Genomic DNA, 21,789 nt, shown 5'->3' on the forward strand with positions numbered 1-21,789 from the left:
CTTATTTATTTTCATTTTGGATGATCTGTCCATTGGTAAAAGTGGGGTGTTAAAGTCCCCTACTATGATTGTGTTACTGTAGGTTTCCCGTTTTATGACTGTTAGCCTTTGCCTTATGTTTTGAGGTGCCCCTATATTGTGTGCATAAATATTTACAATTGTTATATCTTCTTCTTGGATTGATCCCTTGATCATTATGTAATGTCCTTCTTTGTCTCTTGTAATAGTCTTTATTCTAAAGTCTATTGTGTCTGATATGAGAATTGTTATTCCATCTTTGTTTTGATTTCCATTTGCATGGAATATCTTTTTCTATCCCCTCACTTTCAGTCTTTATGTGTCCCTAGGTCTGAAGTGGGTCCTTTGTAGACAGCATATATATGGGTTTTGTTTTCATATACATTCAGCCAGTCTATGACTTTTGGTTGGACCATTTAATCCACTTACATTTAATGTAGTTATTGATATGTATGGTTCTATTACCATTTTCTTAATTGTTTTAGGAGGTCTTTTCCTTCTCTTGTGTTCCCTGCCTAGAGAAGTTCCTTTAGAATTTCTTGTGAAGCTAGTTTAGTGGTGCTGCATTCTCTTAGTTTTTGCTTGTCTGTAAAGGTTTCAGTTTCTCCATCAAATCTGAATGAGATCCTTGCTGGGTAGAGTAGTCTTGGTTGTAGGTTTTTCCCTTTTATTACTTTAAATATGTCCTGCCACTCCCTTCTGGCTTGCAGAGTTTCTGCTGAAAGATCAGCTGTTAGCCTTATGGGGATTCCCTTGTATGTTATTTGTTGTTTTTCCCTTGCTGCTTTTAATAGTTTCCTTTGTACTTAATTTTTGATAGTTTGATTAATATGTGTGTTGGCATGTTTCTCCTTGGATTTATCCTGTATAGGACTCTCTGCACTTCCTGGGCTTTTGACTATTTCCTTTCCCATATTAGGGAAGTTTTCAACTATACTCTCTTCAAATATTTTCTGAATCCCTTTCTTTTTCTCTTCTTCTTCTGGGACCCCCTATAATTCAAATGTTGGTGCATTTAATGTTGTCCCAGTGGTCTCTGAGGCTGTCCTCAATTCTTTTCATGCTTTTTTCTTTATTCTGCTCTGCAGTAGTTATTTCCACTATTTTATCTTCCCGGTCACTGTCCATTCTTCTGCCTCAACTCTTCTGCTCTTGATTCCTTCTAGAGAATTTTTAATTTGTGTTGTTCATCATTGTTTGCTCTTTAGTTCTTCTAGGTCCTTGTTAAACATTTCTTGTATTTTCTTCATTCTATTTCCAGGAATTTGGATCATATTTACTGTCATTACTCTGAATTCTTTTTCAGGTAGACTGCCTATTTCCTCTTCATTTGTTTGGTCTGGTGTTTTTACCTTGCTGCTTCATCTGCTGTGTATTTCTCTTTCTTCTCATTTTGCTTAACGTACTGTGTTTAGGGTCTCCTTTCCACCAGCTGCACGTTCATAGTTCCCGTTGTTTTTGTTGTCTTCCCCCAGTGGGTAAGGTTGGTTCAGTGGGTTGTGTAGGCTTCCTGGTGGAGGGGACTGTGCCTCTGTTCTGATGGATGAAGCTGGAGCTTGTCTTTCTGGTGGGCAGGTCCTCATCTGGTGGTGTGTTTTGGGGTGTCTGTGAACTTAGTATGATTTTAGGTAGCCTCTCTACTAAGGGGTGTGGCTGTGTTCCTGTCTTGCTAGTTGTTTGGCATGGGGTGTCCAGCACTGGATCTTGCTGCTTTTTTATTGGAGCTGGGTCTTTGTGTTGAGACGGAGATCTCTGGGAGAGCTCTAGCCAATTCATATTATAAGGGGCCATGAGGTCTCTGATGGACCAATGTCCTGAACTCAGCTCTCCTACCTCAGAGGCTCAGGCCTGACACCTCACTGGAGCACCAAGACACTGTCAGCCACACAGCATGTGCTGTGTCAAAGCAGGGCCCTAATACCCTAATTACTCACAGCCTTCTCTGGAGTCTGGCTCTCAGAGAGTTTCTGATACCTTCCCCCTAGTGTAGAGTTGAAGAGGCACCTCTCCAGAGGTTCTTGTCTTCAGGCTGACAGGAAGGAAGCACTCAGAGAATCCATTTCTTGTAGCTACTATTATCAGTCTCCACAGCCATAATGGAAGTCTTTCACCCTTCCTTGCTTTCAGATGTCTGTGAACTCCTTTCCCAGTGTCTTCAGTGGCCCACACCACTGAGTAGGAACCCAGCTACCTTAGGACCTTGATGGCAGTGGCCGTCCATTTGCTCTGGTGGAAAGTGGACGCCGGTGGCAGACCCCTGTAGACTTTTATGACGGCCATTCTGAGTGGTATGAGGTGATATCTCATTGTAGGTTTGAGTTGCATTTCTCAATAATTAGTGATGTTGAGCATCTTTTCACATGCCCGTTGGCCATCTGCATTTCCTCTTTGGGAAAAAAAATTATTCAATTCTTCTGCTCATGTTTTAATTGGGTTTTTTTTTGATGTTGAGTGGTATGAGCTGTTTATTTGTTGGATACTAACCCCTTATCAGTCATATTATTTGCAAATATCTTTTCCCTTTCAGTAAATTGTCTTTTTGTTTTGTCAGTAGTTTCCTTTGCTGTGCAAAAGCTTTTAAGTTTAATTAGGTTCATTTATTTATTTTAAAATTTATTATAATGCTAAATAGAACAGTTTCTTGCCATGTTTCCTCAAATTCTTTCCTAAAATATTATCAGAAAAATATAAAAAGTGTAAGCTTATGGAGGCCAGTTTTGAAATATTTGCACCATGACATAGTTAACAAATTAATATATTGACACATGATAATGATAATGGTTGAGTTCTATCGAAGGAGATGATTTATTATGAAAATTATCCTAGTAAATATGATCTTATAATCGCAAAGAAGTATTTCAGTACCAATGATACTATGAATCGAAACTAGAGTAAATTACTTAGGTTCCATCACAGTCCAAATGCCAAGTCCAAAGGTAAAATCCCACTCATTCTTTCTGATTATGACTCAAAAAACATCTTAAGAAGATTGCATCTTGAGTAGCAGATATAACTACATATTCTAATCCTTCATAAGTTTTATTCCATAATCTACTTTAATATAACAGCTTTCTAGTTTTAGAACCCTTTCCTAATTAGCCTTTTGTTGTACTAACTTTTCATTTCAGTTTTGCTGTAGACTTTATGTGTGTGTTTCATTATTCCAGTTTTCAGGTTTCTGATCCATTTGTCTAAGTAACTTTATTTTACATGTTTTTGACACACCCTTTATGCAAAAAAATTCTTTAGTTTAAAAAATCTAAACTTTTCTGAGAAGAAAATGTTGAGAATATTTACATCAGCACACTTTAGTGAAATGCAATTGAAATTCCATCCCAGATTTTGGCAAAGACTACTGTCATTATTTTAGGAGATGGGATCTTTATTTACTTATAAGAAAGATATCTGACACTATAGAGATACATACTCCTTGACTTGCAAATGTTTATTTTCCTCCTGTTTATAAGATTCCAAAATTAATAAATGTTAATGTGGCTCCATTTTATTAAACAGAATATATTTTAAAAATTAACTCTAACTCAATAAATTGGGTTAATTAAATAAAATTGTTTAATTCTCAATTTCAGTATTTCCACCAACATTAATTTATATAGACATATAATAATAGTGCTTCACAGCATGGTTTACTGTGGTACTTGTTGTATTTGATAATATTTTGCATAATGCATAGTTCTTTTCAAATACTCATTGCATTTTCTTATTATCATTAATAATGGTAATAATAACATACTCACAGACTTTATGAGAGGATGCACTATTGTCCTTCATGTTGTGAATTCTCTGCTTGGATTCATAGAACTGCAACCCAGTTATCCTGATCTGACTGGATGATGCTGAAAAGCCACCAAGTGACTTCAGGCTAACTGCACTTTCCCACTGAAATATAATTTGCTTATTATCTTTCAAGCATAATCAGAAATTTGGATTAGATTAAGGTGGGAACGAGCTTGGAAGCCATTCAAAAGCCTATAAGACTCCAGACAGTGAAGAAAAATGATTGAATTTGAAAATTGCCATACAAAAAATATTGCTGTTTTGAAAGTATTCTTGTCTCTTACAGAAACTATCTGTGGAATACATTCTTGTCTCCCTAAAGAAATATTTCTAAGTGTAGTAATAAATATGAAAAATATTTTGCAGGGGTACTATGTTGAAGATATAGCAAAATGATGGCTTACACAGTGAATTTTCATTTAAATGGTGCTGATTTTCTTTCTTAATGTTGTCTGGGCATCTTGCCACTATATTTCCCTTTGTGGTAGTGATATAGCTAATTAGATAATTATTTGTTAATAAAAAAAGACCTCCCTATTTCTTGGGACACAACAATATTGAAATTAGGCCAATTAATAACCCTACAATGGCCTCTAAGTGTTGAAGTGAAAGGAAGAGTTGCACTGTCTCTCACTTTAAATCAAAAGTTAGAAATGTTGAAGCTTAGTGAGGAAGGCATGTCCAAAAGCCAATCTAGGCGTCTTGCACCAAACAGCCAAGTTGTTAATGAAGAAGAGGAGTTTGAAGCTAGCAAATATTGGTTCATGGAGTTTAAGGAAAGAAGCCATCTCCGTAACATCAAAGTGCAAGATGAAACAGCAAGTGCTGATGTAGAAGCTGCAGCAAGTTATGGAGACTCTCCAGCTAAAATAATTAATGAAGGTGGCTACACTAAACAACAGATTTTCCATGTAGATTAAACAGCCTTTTATTGGAAGAAGATGCTATCTAGGACTTTCATAGCTAGAGAGGAGAAGTCAATGCCTGGCTTCAAGCTTCAAAGTACAGGCTGACTCTCTTGTTAGGCGCTAATGCAGCCGGTAACTTTAGGTTGAAGCCAATGCTTATTTATCATTCTGAAATAATTAGGGCCTTTAACAATTATGCCAAATCTACTCTGACTGTGCTCTATCCATGGCACAACAAGGCCTGGATGGTTTACTGAACATTTTAAGCCCACTGTTGAGACCTACTGCTCAGAAATATAAGATTCCTTTCAAAATATTACTACTTATTGACAATGCACCTGGTCACCCAAGAGCTCTGATGGAGATGTACAATGAGATTAATGTTGTTTTCATGCCTGCTAACACAACAGCCATTCTGCAGCCCATGAATCAAATAGTAATTTTAATTTCCAAGTCTTATTATTTAAGAAATATATTTCATAAGGCTATATGTAGCTGCCATAGATAGTGATTCTTCTGATGGATCTGGGCATAGTAAATTGAAAACCTTCTGGAAAGGATTCACCATTCTAGATGCCAGTAAGAACATTCATGATTCCTGAGAAGAGGTCAAAATATCAACACTAACAGAAGTTTGGAAGAAATTGATTGTAGTCTTCATGGATGACGTTGGTGGTGCTGTAGCAGAGGAAGGAACTGCAGATGTTATGGAAACAAGAGAACTAGAACCAGAACTAGAAGTGGAGCCTGGAGATGTGACTGAATTGCTGCAATCTCATGATAAAAGTGAAATGGATGAGGAGTTAGTTCTTATGGATGAGCAAAGAAAGTGGTTTCTTGAGATGAAATCTGCTCCTGGTAAAGATGCTGTGATGATTGTTGAAAAGACAATAAATGATTTAGAATATTAAGTAAACTTAGTTGATAAAGCAGTGGCAGGGTTTGAGAGAATTGACTTCAATTTTGAAAGAAGTTCTACTGTGGGTAAAATGCTATCAAACAGCATTGCATGATGCAGAGGAATCTTTCCTGAAAGGAAGAGTCAATTGACGGGGCAAACTTCATTGTTGTCTTATTTTTAAAAATTGCCACAGACACCCAACCTTCAGCATCCACCATCCTGATAAGTCATCAGCCATCAACATCGAGGGAAGACCCTTTCACCAGCAAAAAGATTATGAGTTGCTGAAGGCTGATGTTGGTTAGCATATTTTAGTAATAAAATATTTTTAAATTAAGGTACATACATTGGTTTTTTTTAGATATAATGCTATTGCACACTAGACTACAGTATAGTGTAAACATAACTTTTGTTGGCACTGAGAAATTAAAAGTTCATGTAACTGACTCTATTGTGATATGCACTTTATTGTGGTGGTCTGGAACTGAACCCACAATATTTCCAAAGTATGCCTGTTCAAGTTCTGTGTCTCATGAGGCTAAGTCTTACGGGAGCATGAGAAAATGAGAGGTTATCTTCCATCTGCTGAAAATTAAAGAAAGATAAAGAGAAAATCTTGACAGCAGCCAGAGTAAGAAAGACAACACAGAGAGGAACAAAGACAGGGATTATAAAAGTATTAAAAAATGTTGTGAAAGTACTGAAAGCAAAATCATACTATAATTCTGTACTTGAAAAAAATAAAGGCAAAATACATTGTAGGACAAAAGAACCTGAGAGAATTCATAACTAGTATGTCTGAATCACAAGTAATGTGAAAAGAGATTCTTTAGGTAGGAGTAATATGCTCTAGTCAGAAACTTTGGGAAACTGTTGAGTAATTTCTTGTAAAGTTAAAAATCTAAATATTCAAAAATCAATAACTTCTATATAAACTATGGACAGCAGTTCAAATAGCAATTCAGTGCTTATAGCTTTTGCTATGTTGGTTTAGGTTTGTCCAAAGGATGTATAGTCAGGGATTAGATTGAAACTGTGTGGTTATTTCAAGTCTCAGTTCAGTTCAGAGGCTTTCTCAGGCTGGTTTTTGTTTGTCCCACACAGACATGAGTTAGGGATTAGGCTACAACATGCATGAATGCATACACAGGCTGACCTTGTTTTATTGCACTTCGCTTTATTGTGCTTCACAGATACTGTGCTTTTTACAAATTGAAATTTTGTAGCAACCCAGCATTAAGCAAGTCTATTGGTGCCATTTTTTCCAACAGTATTTGCTCACTTCTCTGTGTTTCACTTTGGTGATTCTGACAATATTTCAAACTTTTTCATTATTATTGTATCGTTATGGTGATCTATGGTCAGTGATTTTGGTGTTTACTACTACAGACTCGCTGAAGGCTCAGATGATGGGTAGAAATTTTTAGCAATAAAATATTTTAAATTAAGGTATGTGAGTTTTTTTAGACATAATGCTACTGTACAATTCAAGGACTATAGTATAGTGTCCATGTATTTTTATATGCACTGGGAAATCAAAAAACTTGTGTGCCTCACTTTATTGCGGTGATCTGGAACTGAATTGCAGTATCTCCAGGGTATGCCTGTAAAAAGAATTAGGGGACCCCCTTTTCTGGCTCTGTCCCCTCTAGTATTTCCTGCTCTCAGTCCCACTCACCTGAGACCCTTTCAATATTTTCCTCTGGTCATAAACAGAGAGGTAAGTCTATCATTGTTCTAGTTGCTGACACCACTGTGACTGGAACCCAAGACAGAAGTCAAGCCATGAGAAGGAAAAGACAAAAAACAAAACTCACCCTTGTGAGGGGTGCTTCTTAACGTTTGAGTCCATTCCATAATTCACCTGCCTTAATTTTCAGATTCTTCAAATAGCTTGATTTTTTATTTTTATGTATGCATGTGTGTTTTTATTTGCCAAATTTTAGCTATAGCAAGGGCCAGAGATGCACTCTGGAGAGCTTCACTGTCTTAGTTAAACCAGAACTCCTTCTATATACTTAGTTTTAAATTTGGATTACTTTATACTTCTGCTAATGAGTTTTTGCTTTTAGAACACTAATTGGTTCTTTTTTAAAATCTCCATGACACTCTCTGTAATTCTACCTTCCTTTCAGAAGTTTTCCAAGATTTTACCTTATTTTTATATGTAGTTACTATAGTTTTATATTTTCAATAACCTATGTCCATTTGGTCCAGTATCTGATGTTTTCACCTAACTGTTTCTCCCGGCTGTCATTTGTGTTTATTCTCAGGCATTGTTGTTTTCCTCTGTACCCGGTATCTTTGACCTCACGTTGACCATTTCAAAATCTATTTGTATAGAGTTTGCCTAGCCATGTCCACTGTGTTCCTAAAGGCCTTTGTAGTCCAGAGCTACTTTAAAACAATTTGATGGCTTGTGCTTCTTCGACCTTCCAGAACATGTGAACACAAGCTGTAAATATGCATGATGGCTGGTTTAATTCCAGCTCTTGCTTCCACTGAGGGTGTCTTACTTTGGATTACTACCTCATTTTGTGATGAGTTGAATCCCCAGCATGGGCTCTGGGTTTTGATTTATGTCCCTTTTATTTTGGGAGGTAATTAGAACCATAATCCCAGTTTACTGGGATTAGATAATGCCTCTTAGAAAAAAGCACAGTTGTGTTCCATTTCCTCTTCAGTTTTGACCTTAGTATATTTTGACCTCAGTATGTATTTCAGACATTTTGTGCTAAGATTTAAAAAAAACTTTATCTAGTATACTTATTTTCAGCACTAAGATGGATCTTATTAATAAAGACAACCATTAGCAGAAATTAGGAGCCTATAGTTTTAAACTTAAAGCTTTAACTCTTCTGGGATTTACTTCTGCTGGTATTATGAAATATGTTTACAATATTTCCTAAAATGAATAGCCAATTATCGCAACATTATCTCATGTTGAGATAACAATTGTCCATTATCTTTCCATTATATGACATGTGTTATTTATTACGTAAAATATGTCTATATGTGAAAAGGTCTTTTTCTGAAATTTCTATTCTCTTAAATTGTTTTATTTTAAAATTTCTGTATCAACGCTGTTCTCTTTAAATTACTATCACTTTATGGTAGTTTAATATATATTTAGTCAAGATCGTCTCATATTCTTCTTTGTTAAAATTTGCTTCTCTGTACTCATGCAGTAATTCTTTCCAATAAATTTTATAAATAGCTTTTAGAATTTCATCAATATATAACTGAATTTAGATTAAGATTTTTATATTAGAGAGAAATATTACTTCTGAAATATTTAGTATTACAAAATAATTTAGTTGTATTTAGCTGGTTTTTGTATGTTTGTTTTCCCATGCTTAATATTTTAAAATAGACTAGTTTAGCATTATTAAGAATAATACCTGCTATGGGCAATTTTGTTCATGTCTTTTGGGAAATATTTCTATGAATTTCCTTGTGGATAAATAGACATAGGCTTGCTGAATCATTTGGTATATGTAAAACTTTAGTAGATACTACCAAATTGTTTTCCAAAGTGATTAAAGATATGTATACATCATTAGCACTTTATGAGCTTCAGTTGTTTCAGGTTTCACTAACACTTGGCCCTGTCTTTTTCGTGGTAGTTGTTCTGATAGGTATGCAGTGTTTTATTTTTAACTTGCGTTTCTGTGATGAAAAATAAAGTTGAGCACCTTCTTGTATGCTTACTTGTCATTTGAATATTATTTTGTGTGACGTGTCTGGTGAAGAATTTTTATCAATGGGAGAGATTTACATCTCCATGTGTAGAACTTGTTATACATTCTGAATAAAATTCTTTTGTCAGATATATATATATCCTACTATTGGGGATTTTTTTCACCATATTAATAGTATCCCTTTTATTCTCAGAAGTTATTAGTATTAATGTATTAATGCTTCATTTTTATCTTTTTTTTTTTTTTTTTTTTTTTTGCGGTACGCGGGCCTCTCACTGTTGTGGCCTCTCCCGTTGCGGGGCACAGGCTCCGGACGCGCAGGCTCAGCGGCCATGGCGCACGGGCCTAGCCGCTCCGCGGCATGTGGGATCTTCCCGGACCAGGGCACAAACCTGTGTCCCCTGCATCGGCAGGCGGACTCTCAACCACTGTGCCACCAGGGAAGCCCCATTTTTATCTTTATTAATAGGGCTTTTAATATAATGTTTAAGAAATTTTCACCTACCTCAATGTCATGATTACACTTTTTTTCTCTAAAAGCATTAATGATTTTACCATTAGGAATTGCATGTACAGTTAGAAATTAAATATTTTTCCATATGAACATCCAGTTTACCCAGCACCAGTTATTAAATCAACCATGGTTTCCCACTGTCCTAAGTCAGATGAAGGGGTATGTGTGTGTGTGTGTGTGTGTGTGTGTGTGTGTGTGTGTGTTTACTCTCTATTCTGTTCCATTGGTCTAATTGTCTAGCACTGTGCATTATTTTTTCTTGATTATTTATATTTTGTATATATATATAGATCAGGTTGTCTACACACACAGTGACACACACAGGCATACACACACACACACACACACACACATACTCATAACATTCTGTGAGAGTGTATTGAATTTACCAAGTTGAGAAAATTGCCATCCTTACAGTACTGGGTCTTTCTGCCCACAAAAGTATCTCTTTAAATTTACTTAGATCTCTTTAATTTCACTAAATATTTTATAGGTTTTAGTGTAGAAATCTTGCAGATCTTTTGTTAGGTTTATCCTTAACATTTTTATGTTTAAGATAAATGCTATCTCCTTTAGAGTCTTTTTCTTTTTTGTGCTCAACTCTCTAATTACCTTACTAAATAGTTTGTAAATTCTGTTGAACTTTTCTGTGGATATAATAATTCCATCTATCAGTAATGACAATTTGTTGCTCCTTTTCAAATATTCTATGTCTTCATTCATTCATTTATTCATTTACTCATCCATTCTTCATGTTTGACTTTCTTGCACTAATTAGAATCTCTACTATAATGCCGCATAGAAGTGGTGACTTTAGGTATTGTTTTCTTTTTCTTCATCTCTGAGGGACATAATTCAATGTCACTATTAATTATGATGTTGACTAAAGATATGGTAAATGCTTTTTATCAAAGTGAGGAAATATTTATCATGTAGTGTGTTACAGTTATGAGTTTTTATCATGAATGTGTGTTAAATATTAGCAAGTGCTTTTTCTCTATCTCTCAAGAACGGTTTTCTTTTTTCCCCCATGTATGTGATAACTGTTCAGCTTTTCCAATTTTAAAATCAACTTACATTCCTAAAATAAAAATAATTTAAGCATGATGTATTAAATAAAGTTTGATCCAATTGTAATAAATAAATATATAAAGCGCACAAATTTATGATTCAGCAAAATTATCTTCCTGTGAAAACATCAGCACAAACTAATGAACATAACCATTAGTCCCCCAAATTCCTCATACCTTTTAGTAATTCCTTTCCCCATGCCTCCCAGCCACACCCTGCCTTCAGACAACCACTAACATACTTTTTGTCACCATATATTTTCTAGAATTTCAAGTAAATGATATCATACACTATGTGCATTTTTTGGTCTAGTTTTTTATTTCACTAAGGATATTTATTTTGAGATTTATCTATGCTATTACAGTTACTGATAGTTCATTCTTCTTTATTACTAAGTACAATGAATATGCCATAAAATGATTATTGATTCATCTGTTGAAAGACCCTTGAGTTATTTCCAATTTTAGGTTATTAAGAACAATCTACATTAAAGTGTCATATACCATGTCATATATAGCATAAGAAACTTGTAGTATTATACTTCTATTTCTTCTCTCTCTAAGCCTTTCTGCTATTGTTTTTCAAACATTTAAATCTGCATAGTTTACATACCTCAGACCTCATTATTTTTATTTTTGCTTAAAGGACGACATTTTGAAAAGAGACAAATAACTAGAAAAGGATAATGCATATTTACTCATATTCACCATTTCTGGTGGCCTACATTCTTTTGTGAAAATTCATATTCCCATCTAGAATTGTTTTCTTTCTTCCTGAAGAATTCCTTTGCTGTTGCTGGTAGAAAATAAATCTTTATTTCTCCTTTATTTTAAAAAGATTTTTTTCACTGGTATCGAATAGTAGTTTCGTCATTGTTTGTCCTTTAGTACTTTCTTTAAAGATAATTGGCCACTCTCTTCTTGCTTGCATTGTTTCCAACAAGAAATTTTTTTTCTTATTTAGTGTATCTTAGTGTGTCTTTTTTTTCTTGCTGGCTTTAAAAAAAATCTCTTTTTTATTGTTTTTGAGAAATCTGCTTATGATGTACTTTGATGTAATTTTATTCATGTTTCTTGGGCTTAAGGTTATTAATTTATGGAAATAGAGATTTTAAGTGAATTTAGTGAATTCATTGTTGCTTATAAATAACTGAAAATTAAATCTAATAATATTTTCCCAAAAAAAAATCTTCCTTGGAAATTAATAGCTAATATCCTAGAGCTGACCATGCAAGCTAATAGGAGGAGATAGTTCCAAATATAAGCTTTTAATGTACACTTACTGAGACTCCACTATGTCTCAAAATAGTCTACATTTGAATAACATATTGGTGTTAAAACAACTTATAAAAGGAAGAATTTGTTACATATGTATGATTTAAAGGTGTAAGAAATAGTCTGAAATATTTTGGAAGCTACTGCTGTTTAAAAGGGGAGTTGTTTGGGACTTCCCTGGTGGTCTAGTGGTTAAGACTCTGCATTCCCAATTCTGGGGTCCCAGGTTCGATCCCTGTTCAGGGAAATAGATCCTGCATGTGGCAACGAAAGTCCTGTGCCAAATAAATAAAAAATTTTGAAAAAATCTTCAACTTTTCTGCTCAATGTTATGTGGCAGCCTGGATGGGAGGGGAATCTGGGGGAGAATGGATACACGTATGTGTATGGCTGAGTTGCTTTGCTGTGCCCCCGAAACTATCACAACATTGTTAATCGGATATACTCCAATACAAAACAAAAAGTTAAAAAAAATAAAAGCAGAGTTGTTTTATTTATGTGTGTATATATGTACATATGTATGTGTGTTAGGAATAATCTAAGGTAGTATTTTCCAAAACAAAAAAGGCTGACTTGTGAACAAGTAAAGATTATAGAAAACATAACTAATTCTTCAAGTCCCTGTAGCTTTCTTCTAAGGTCTTGTGAATGGCAATCAATTGAATTGTATTGTGCCTATGTTCCCATTAATTATCACCTTCATTAGCTATTCAGCAGGCAGAGATTGCAACCACTCTGATATGAACAATATTCAGTGTTGTAAGGCAAATGCTATTAAGCGTCATATTCTTCAAAACTAAAAATAAACTAAAAAAAAACTGGTTTTTGAATCTGTATTTTTCCTAAGTTCTTGATTCTCTGAAAATTAGTATATTGGCCCAGGGGACTAACTCCTAAGGAAAATAGCTTTTCAGGAGCAATGAATCAGAGGACTAATTGATTCTAGACTTGATTGGTTTTTTACTGTTAAATAAATCTTAAATTATTCAGACAAATCTTAGGTGGAAATGGTGCATTGTCCCTTTTATATATCATTAGATTTGATTTGATAATATTTTGTTTAGAATATTTGTGTCTATGTTCATGAGAGATACCGATGTGCAGTTTACTTATTTTCCCTTCCAGTTTTATTGTGATATAATTAACATACAGCACTGTATAAGTTTGAGGTATAAAGCATAATGATTAGACTTGCATACACCACGAAATGATGACCACAGTAAGTTTAGTAAACACCCATCATCTCATATAGATACAAACTTAAAGAAATAGAAAAACTATTTTCCTTGTGATGAGAACTCTTAGGATTTACTCTCTTAACAAATTCCATGTATAACATAGAGCAGAGTTCCTTATATTTATCATGTTGTACATTTGCTTATTTATCTCATGACTGGAAATTTGTACGTTTTGACTGCCTTCATCCAATTCCTCCCTACCCCCACCTTCCACTTCTGGTAATTGCACATCTATTTCTTTTTCTATGAGCTTGTTTGTTTGATTGAGAAATATAATTGGCCTACAATACCATGTTAGTTCCTGTTACACAACATAGTGATTTGATATTTCTGTACATTTCAAAATGATCACCACGATAAGCAGAGTTTACGTTTGTTATGTCTTTGGTTTTGCTTCAAGATTATGCTCATAGAAAGAGTTGGGAAATATTCAATTCTGTTAAATTTTCTGAAAAACTTTGTATAGAATTGGTATTATATTTTCTGAAAATATTTGGTAGAATTCATCAGTGAAACTCTGGGTCTGGGAAGGATTTAGCTACAGTTTCAATTTCCTTAGTAGATACAGAGTTGTTCAGATTGTCGGTTTCTTCTTGCAAGGATTTTGGTAGTTTGTGTCACATAAGCAATTTGTCCATATCATATAAACTGTCAAAGTCATAGGCAAAAGTCGTTCTTAATATTTCTTCACTTTCTTTTTAATAGCCGTGGAATCTGTAGTGATATCTCTCTCAGCCTGATATCGAAAATTGTGTCTGCTCTCTCTTTTCTTATTCACTTGGCTAGAGTGTTTTTCAAATTTATTTATTTATTTCAAGGAATTGGTTTTTGGCTTCTTATACTTTATCATTTTGGAGATTCCTATTTCGTTGATTTCCACTTCGATTTTTATTGTTTCTTTTCTTCTCCTTACTTTATATTTGCTCTTCTGTTTCTTAAGGTGATATTTGCTCTTCTGTTTCTTAAGGTGAAAGCTAAGGTACAGTATTTGAGTCTCTCAGTGATTTCTGTTATAAACTTTCTGTGCTATAAGTTTCCTCTTAGTATTGTCTTAGTGATTTTTCACATATTCTGATATGTTCTATTTCCATATTCATTCAATACTACTCAGCCATAATAAAGAACGAAATTTTGCTATTTGCAGCAACATGGATGGACTTGGAGGGCATCATGCTAAGTGAAATAAGTGAAAGACAAATATTGTGTGATGGCACTTATAGGTGGAATCTAAAAAACACAACAAGCTAGTGAGTATAACAAAAAAGAAGCAGACTCACAGATACAGAGAACAAACTAATGGTTACCAGTGAGGAGAAGGGGGAAGGGGCAACATAGGGGTGGGGAAGTCAGAGGTACAAACTATTAGGTGTAAGACAAGCTAAAGGATTCATTGTACAACACAGGGAATATAGCCAATATTTTGAAATAACTGTAACTGAAAAGTAACCTTTAAAAATTGTATAAAAAATTAACAAGTTTGAAAAAATAAAAAAAGGAAACACTTTTAAATTAATGATACTTATCTCATTGTCCACAATGTGATCAATCTTGGTAATGATTTATGTGCATGTGAATGCATTCTGCTTTTTGGATGGAGTGTGCTGTAAATGCCATGTAGGACAAATTGGTTGATTGCATTTTCATATCTTACCCTCAGGAAAGCTGTAAGTTATTTCTAAGACCTACACAGCCCTATATAATTTTCTCTCTTACATTTCTTACCTCAACTTTTTCACTTCTCTTCTTGCCCATTTAGCTCAAAATACAAGCTTCTTTTACCATTATTTCAGTCACACAAGCCTCCTTGCTGTTCTGTGAACAGGCCAAGGAAGTTCCGCTCCTAGACTTTGCATTTGTTATTTCTTCATCTGAAGTGTCCTTGGCCCAGGGCGTGGCCAAATTTGGCATCTGCTTCAGGACTCTTCTCAGATAAGATATTAAAGGAAAACTCTCCCCCAGTAAATCTCGATAGAACAATGAGCTACATCAGTGTTACCTTTCCAACTTACCTGCTTTATTGCTCTACATTATATATATATAATATAATGCTCTACATATACTACATATATATATGTATGTATACTACATATATGTGTGTGTGTATATATATATATATATATAGTTTGCTTCCCGCCACTGAGGTATAACTTCCACTGAAACAGGAAATGTGTTTTGCTCCATTTTTTATTCTCAGTGCCAAAACAGAGCCTGGTACATGGTATGGAATCTCACACTTCTGAAAATATAGGTGTGCAATTATGAGTTTAAGGTAATGTTCCTGTCCTAAACAATTTGATTATTTTTTTACAAGTGTGGAGTCACACTGTTTTCCTAAACTCTGTGTAAACAGGGCTTGAGGCAGGAGGAAAAGGTGAAAGTAAAATATTGGAAGAAAACTTGGTAAGTGTTTCTAAAGCTAAGTTCTAATTACTTCCCTGCCCCCATTTTAAAAAATACTTTTCTTCTAAAAACCTGCCTTGTTTTTGTCTGCACCCATTGAACCTAGGGTGCCTTTGTGGCTCTGTCTGAAAGTATACCTTCTTCCTACTGCTTTTTCTTCTGCATTTCTAGATATCTCTTGCTCCTTCTCCATTCATACGTCTCATCTTATTTATATTTTATAGAAATAAACATGACTCTTCAGTCAATGGCATACTCCAATTTATCTCATGGTTACATGTTTGTTTTAGCCATTACATCCTTCATCTTGGGAAATAAAAGAAAGGATAGTGCTCACTTTGGAAGCACATATACCAAAATTGGAATCATACAGAGAAGATAAGCATGTCCTCTGTGCAAGGATGATATAAATTTATGATACATTTCATATTTTTCCAATAAGCATATGAAAATATAAATCATACATCATTAGAGAATTGCAAATTTTAAAATATGAGATTGTTTCCACTACATACGCATTAGAATAACTAAAATCCCAAGCATTGGCAACATCAAAATCTGGCAAGAATGTGGAGCAACAGAGAAAATACAACATCATGCTGGTGGGAACGCAAAATGGTACAAGCACCTTGGAAGACTGTTTGACAGTTTCTTATAAAAATAAACATATTCCCACCATAAGATCAGCAGTCACATTCCTTGGTATTTACCCAAATGAGTGGAAAGCCTGTGTCCATGCAGAAACCTGCACATGGATATTTATAACAGTTCTAGTCATAGAACTTCAGTAGATAAATGCATAAACTGTGGTCCATCCAGACAATGGAATATTATTCAGTGAGCTATCAAGCCATGACAAGACATGGAAGAAACTTAAATGCGTATTACTAAGTGAAAGAAGCCAATCTGAAAGGCTACATCCTGTATGAATCCTGGTATAAGCCATTCTAGAAAAGGCAGAACTATGGAGCCAGTTAAAAAAAAAAGAGCAGTGGGGCTTCCCTGGTGGCGCAGTGGTTGAGAGTCCACCTGCCGATGCAGAGGACACAGGTTCGTGCCCCGGTCCGGGAAGGTCCCACATCCCGCGGAGCGGCTGGGCCCGTGAGCCATGGCCGCTGAGCCTGCGCGTCCGGAGCCTGTGCTCCGCAACGGGAGAGGCCACAACAGTGAGAGGCCCGCGTACCGCCAAAAAAAAAAAAAAAAGAGCAGTGGTTGCCAGGGGCTAGAGGAAAGGAAGGGGCAAGTAGGTGGAGCACAGAGGATTTTTAAGGCAGTGAAACTATTCTCTATGAAAACATGTCATTACAATTATCAAAACCCATAAAACATATAACACCAAGATGGTACAGATGAACTTATTTACAAAATAGAAATACAGTCACAGATGTAGAAAATAAACTTATGTTTACCAAGGGAGGAAGCAGGGGAGGGATAAATTGGGAGATTGGGATTGACATATACACACTACTATATATAAAATAGGTAACTAGTAAGGACCTACTGTATAGCACAGGGAACCTAACTCAACACTCGTAATGACCTGTATGGGAAAAGAATCTAAAAAAGGTGGATATATGTATACGTATAACTGATTCACTTTGCTGTACACCTGAAACTAACACAGCATTGTAAATCAACAATACTCTAATAAATTTTTTTTTTAAAAAAGGAGTGAACACTAAGGTAAACTACGGGCTTTGAGTGACCGGTACTGTTCTAGTCACTGAGCCTACAGCAGTGACAGGACAGATTGAGTCCCCTCTCCATGGAGTTTGGATCCTAAAGGAGGAAGAGAGTCAATAAGAAATGTTAAAAAATTAAATGAAGTGCCTAATTTATATTTTATATTGCCTTCTTCATGCAAATGAAATTTTCTTATCCCTCTCCTTTGCACTCACACGAATGCATGCACAGAAACACACACACGAACACACACACACACACACACACACAAGCATGCATCTACTCACAGACCTGGCTGATGGACCTCAGAAAAATAATGATATCTACGTTACAATCTCTGCTACTTTATGCCATGACTAACACCCTTCTAAGTGACTTATTTTTCCTGGAGATTCTTTGGAATGTATTGATCCTTGGAAAACAAACGTTTTGTAATTGATGAGAGGAAGAACAGGGGCATATGAATTGCAAAGGTGACTGGGTAGACTATTTTCTGTGACCTGTTCCAATTTTGAAAGTGTAAACCATAATTTGTAAAGTCATAGAAAAGAACATTATTCCAATAAATTTTTCACATTACAACACTGTCAAAGTACGCCCTGTTCTTCAAGGGATAAGCTTTAAGCTCTTTGTCATTTGTGAAATATGAATCTGAAAACTTACACTAACAAAATCAATAAATGTTTAATTCCTTAGCTGTGCAAACTGTTATAATGCTAAGTTCAATAATTTATGTTCTTCTTTTCTTTGGGGTTTTTTAATGAATTGATGTTTTGGAGGCCAGCAATAAGTTATACAATGAGACACGTCAGAAATCCTGAAAAATGATTGCAAAAATCTCGCGATTAGAGCAGATCTACGAGAAAACATTTTCTCCATCTATGCAGATACTGTGTCCTTCCACGGCAGACTGGTGAGGTGTTGAGCCCCCAGCCTGAGGAGCAACCTGTGGACAGCAATTAGGAAAGGCAGTGATGAAGGGGGCCAGGAAACGCTGTTTCCTTCTCCACTGTCCTCTGCATCAAGAGATGGTACCCACCAGCTGAGAAATGTCTGCCATTTCCACTTAGGAGGGACCTAGCTGGGTTGAACAGAATTACTATGATGTTCCCCTGGCTCTTCTACTAGAGAACCAGTCTTATGTGCCAGGCTCAGTTTTCTTAAGGGTTACGGCTGAGGATATCCAATTGGCTACTTTGTTTTCAGTAAAGATAAATTGATCTCATAAACAAACCAAAAATAAATAAATACATAAATAAGAAAATAAATAAGAATGAAAAAGCCCTCTTAATTCCAGTTTTATTTCCACCTTTTCCCCAAATCTCCCTTTGAGCTCCATTCCTATGGTCATCCCATTTATATTTTAAAAATATTCTTAGAATATAATGGTAATGTCCATAAAACTCTATCATTCTTGGTAAAACAAATATTACCATACATTGACAGTTTCCTTTTTACCCCTCCCACAAAGAGATGAGAAAATTGCATCATATCAATAAATATAGAAATAATAACAAAATATTTTTTAAATGCCAGAATTACTAATTTCGCAAATGAGCTAGGTGGAAACACAACTAGAAAATAAGCTGTAGTTAGATTGGATGCTTCCTCTTCATCAGGTTCTCAGCTGATTGTCTCTTTTTCCACGACCACAGTCTTCCTAATCAACAGCAATTCCTGCTAGCTATGGTTCAGAGTTGAGGCAATCAATTTTCCTTTTTAACAAGAAGGGCACTGAATGATTTAAGAATACATTCAACTAGTTTAACAGCTTCTCTCCCAGTTAGCTGAAAAAGCAAGTTGGAGAACCACTTGGCTGTTCCTCAAAGGTTCATAAGTCAACATGCTCCATGGAGAACAGAAGTGAATATCCTGATTCAAACCAAACATCCAAACATTTTCTCACCCAGTAAAAGGAGTTGAGGGTTGACTGTTTATTAGTTTCCTAGGGCTGTCTTAATAAAGTTCCACAAACTGGGTGACATAAAACAACAGTAATATATTCTATCAGTTCTGGGAGCTAGAAGTTTGAAATCAAGGTGCCATAAGGGTGACACTCCCTCTGCAAGTTCTAGGAAAGATTCCTTCCTCACCTCTTCCTGGCTTCTGGTGGTTGCTGACAATCCTTGCTGTTCCTTGGCTGTACCTGCACCACTTCAATCCCTGCCTGTCTTTACATGGTCTTCTTCCTATGTGGCTTTGTGTATTCCTTGGCTTTCCTTACAGGGACACCAGTCGTTGGATTTAGGACCTACACTAATCTAGTATGATCTAGGTTATGAGTAGACATGAATTGGGGAGGGACACTATTCACCCACTACCAATTCTCAAAGTAAGTCTAAAATAGGGAAGTCTGGTTGCCAAGGAACTCAGAATAATTAGTGAATTTCTTGTCCTCCATGTGGGAAAAAGTGCCCACCACTTGGGAGTAATTTGGGAGTAACTTCAACTTCAAAGGGAAAATAAGTTTCATCATAAAAGCCACAGAAAGTGTTCACTTGTGCCTCAAAACATAACAGGATAACTTTATTCTGTTAACATTTTATAGAGGTTTAATATTAAAGTATATTGAATTAAATTACTAATAGAGTAAGAAATGGTTTAGTATCTACATAAAGCTTATTCATCTCTGAAAAGTATAATAGTTTGGATCCCCATTACCTGCATATAGATTTCCTTTAATCCTTCTGTTTGTCTAACTAATTATCTTAGGCACAGCCCCATGGCTAATAAGCCTATGACCATTCCAGTCTATACAAAGGCATTCAAAGGAAAGCACACAATAAATAGAAACCCTCACTCTTTCTAGAATGTAAAAATATTCAACTTGGGATCATCAAAATTAAGAAAGGAAATCCTGGCTTTGAAAACTCTAGCCATTTTGTCTAGTGATACAGGCTATTTACTCCTGATAATATAAAGAAGATACGATTCTTGAAATTATGTAAATCCAAATCTTCCCTTGTGCAGTCCATCAGTAAGAAAAGATTTTGGGACATCTACTGGCAGATACGAATTTTACTCCATGTTTCTGGAGGATAACAACAACTTCAACAGCAACAACAAAATACTAACTTGCTTTATTTTTCTAAAATAAATTGAAATCACGTTCTTAGTTCCCATCAATTTGGTATGTGTAGAAAATCCAGTTTCCCTCTCCTTATTTCCCTCCCCATCCAACACGTGTGCAGTGGATCTGGGATCTTCATAGAGTTCAGAAGATACTTGGAATTTCTTTTGCTTGTTGGTACCACCGGTACTTGCTGACATGCTTGTGCTCATTGTGCAGTCAAGAACAGCTCTTTGGAAGCTTTGGCTGGTTCTTCTCTGTTCCCTACTTAGGTTCAGGGATCTTCTCAGAACCTCAATCCCAGTGCTTTGTCCTGAGCTTCCCTGTGGGCCATAGGACACTATTCCTTTCTGAAGTCTGGTCTCCTCCAGACCAGAAGGAGGGGTGGTCTAGTCTGGAAATGTCTGTCATCTTGATAACACATCTCCTTCCTGATTTACAAGGATTCCTTTTCCTGTTCCCCAGGAACTGCCCCTTCCACAGCTTTCCCTTCAATTCTTGCCTTCGTCTTTTCCTTTGCTGAGGTGTTCCTTGCTATTTTCTATATAATGTGAATTTCTCTTGCCCAAGAGAGAGGGTTCTGGTAAGAAATACCCAGACCAGTTAGTTAATTTTTAAATTTTTATTATTTTTTTTAAGATAGACAGATTATTTATTTATTTATTTATGGCTGTGTTGGGTCTTTGTTGCTGTGCGCGGGCTTTCTTTAGTTGTGGCGAGCGGGGGCTACTCTTTGTTGCGGTGCACGGGCTTCTCATTGCGGTGGGTTCTCTTGTTGCAGAGCATGGGCTCTAGGCATGCAGGCTTCAGTAGTTGTGGCACGTGGGCTTAGTTGTTCCGTGGCATGTGGGATCTTCCCAGACCAGGGCTCGAACCCGTGTCCCCTGCATTGACAGGTGGATTCTTAACCACTGTGCCACCAGGGAAGCCCTAATTTTTTATTTTTAATTACCCTTTTTATTTTCAGATAGAAAATAAAGATTTGTATGCAGTTGTAAGAAATAATTCAGAGAGATGCCACGTATCACTTACCTAGTTTCACCTAATGGTAACATCTTGCAGAACTGTAGTACAGTATCACAACCAGTGTTGTGCAACATCGGTGTAGTCAAGATACAGAATGTTCCATTACTACAAGTATCCTTTATATTGCCCTTTTATAGTCACATCCACTTTCCTCTCATCCACCGCCTCCCCATCTCCTGGTCCCCTTGTT

General features: G+C 35.8%; 1 non-coding gene across 1 annotated transcript; it reads left to right on the forward strand.

Moving 5' to 3' along the window:
• The first annotated feature begins 16,149 nt into the window (after positions 1-16,149).
• On the forward strand, positions 16,150-16,254 carry LOC117201254 (U6 spliceosomal RNA). The gene has a single exon (XR_004483255.1). It is a non-coding gene; the product is annotated as a U6 spliceosomal RNA (small nuclear RNA).
• The last annotated feature ends 5,535 nt before the right edge of the window (positions 16,255-21,789 follow it).

This window comes from Orcinus orca, chromosome 4, assembly GCF_937001465.1.
Source record: "Orcinus orca chromosome 4, mOrcOrc1.1, whole genome shotgun sequence".
NCBI lineage: Eukaryota > Metazoa > Chordata > Mammalia > Artiodactyla > Delphinidae > Orcinus > Orcinus orca.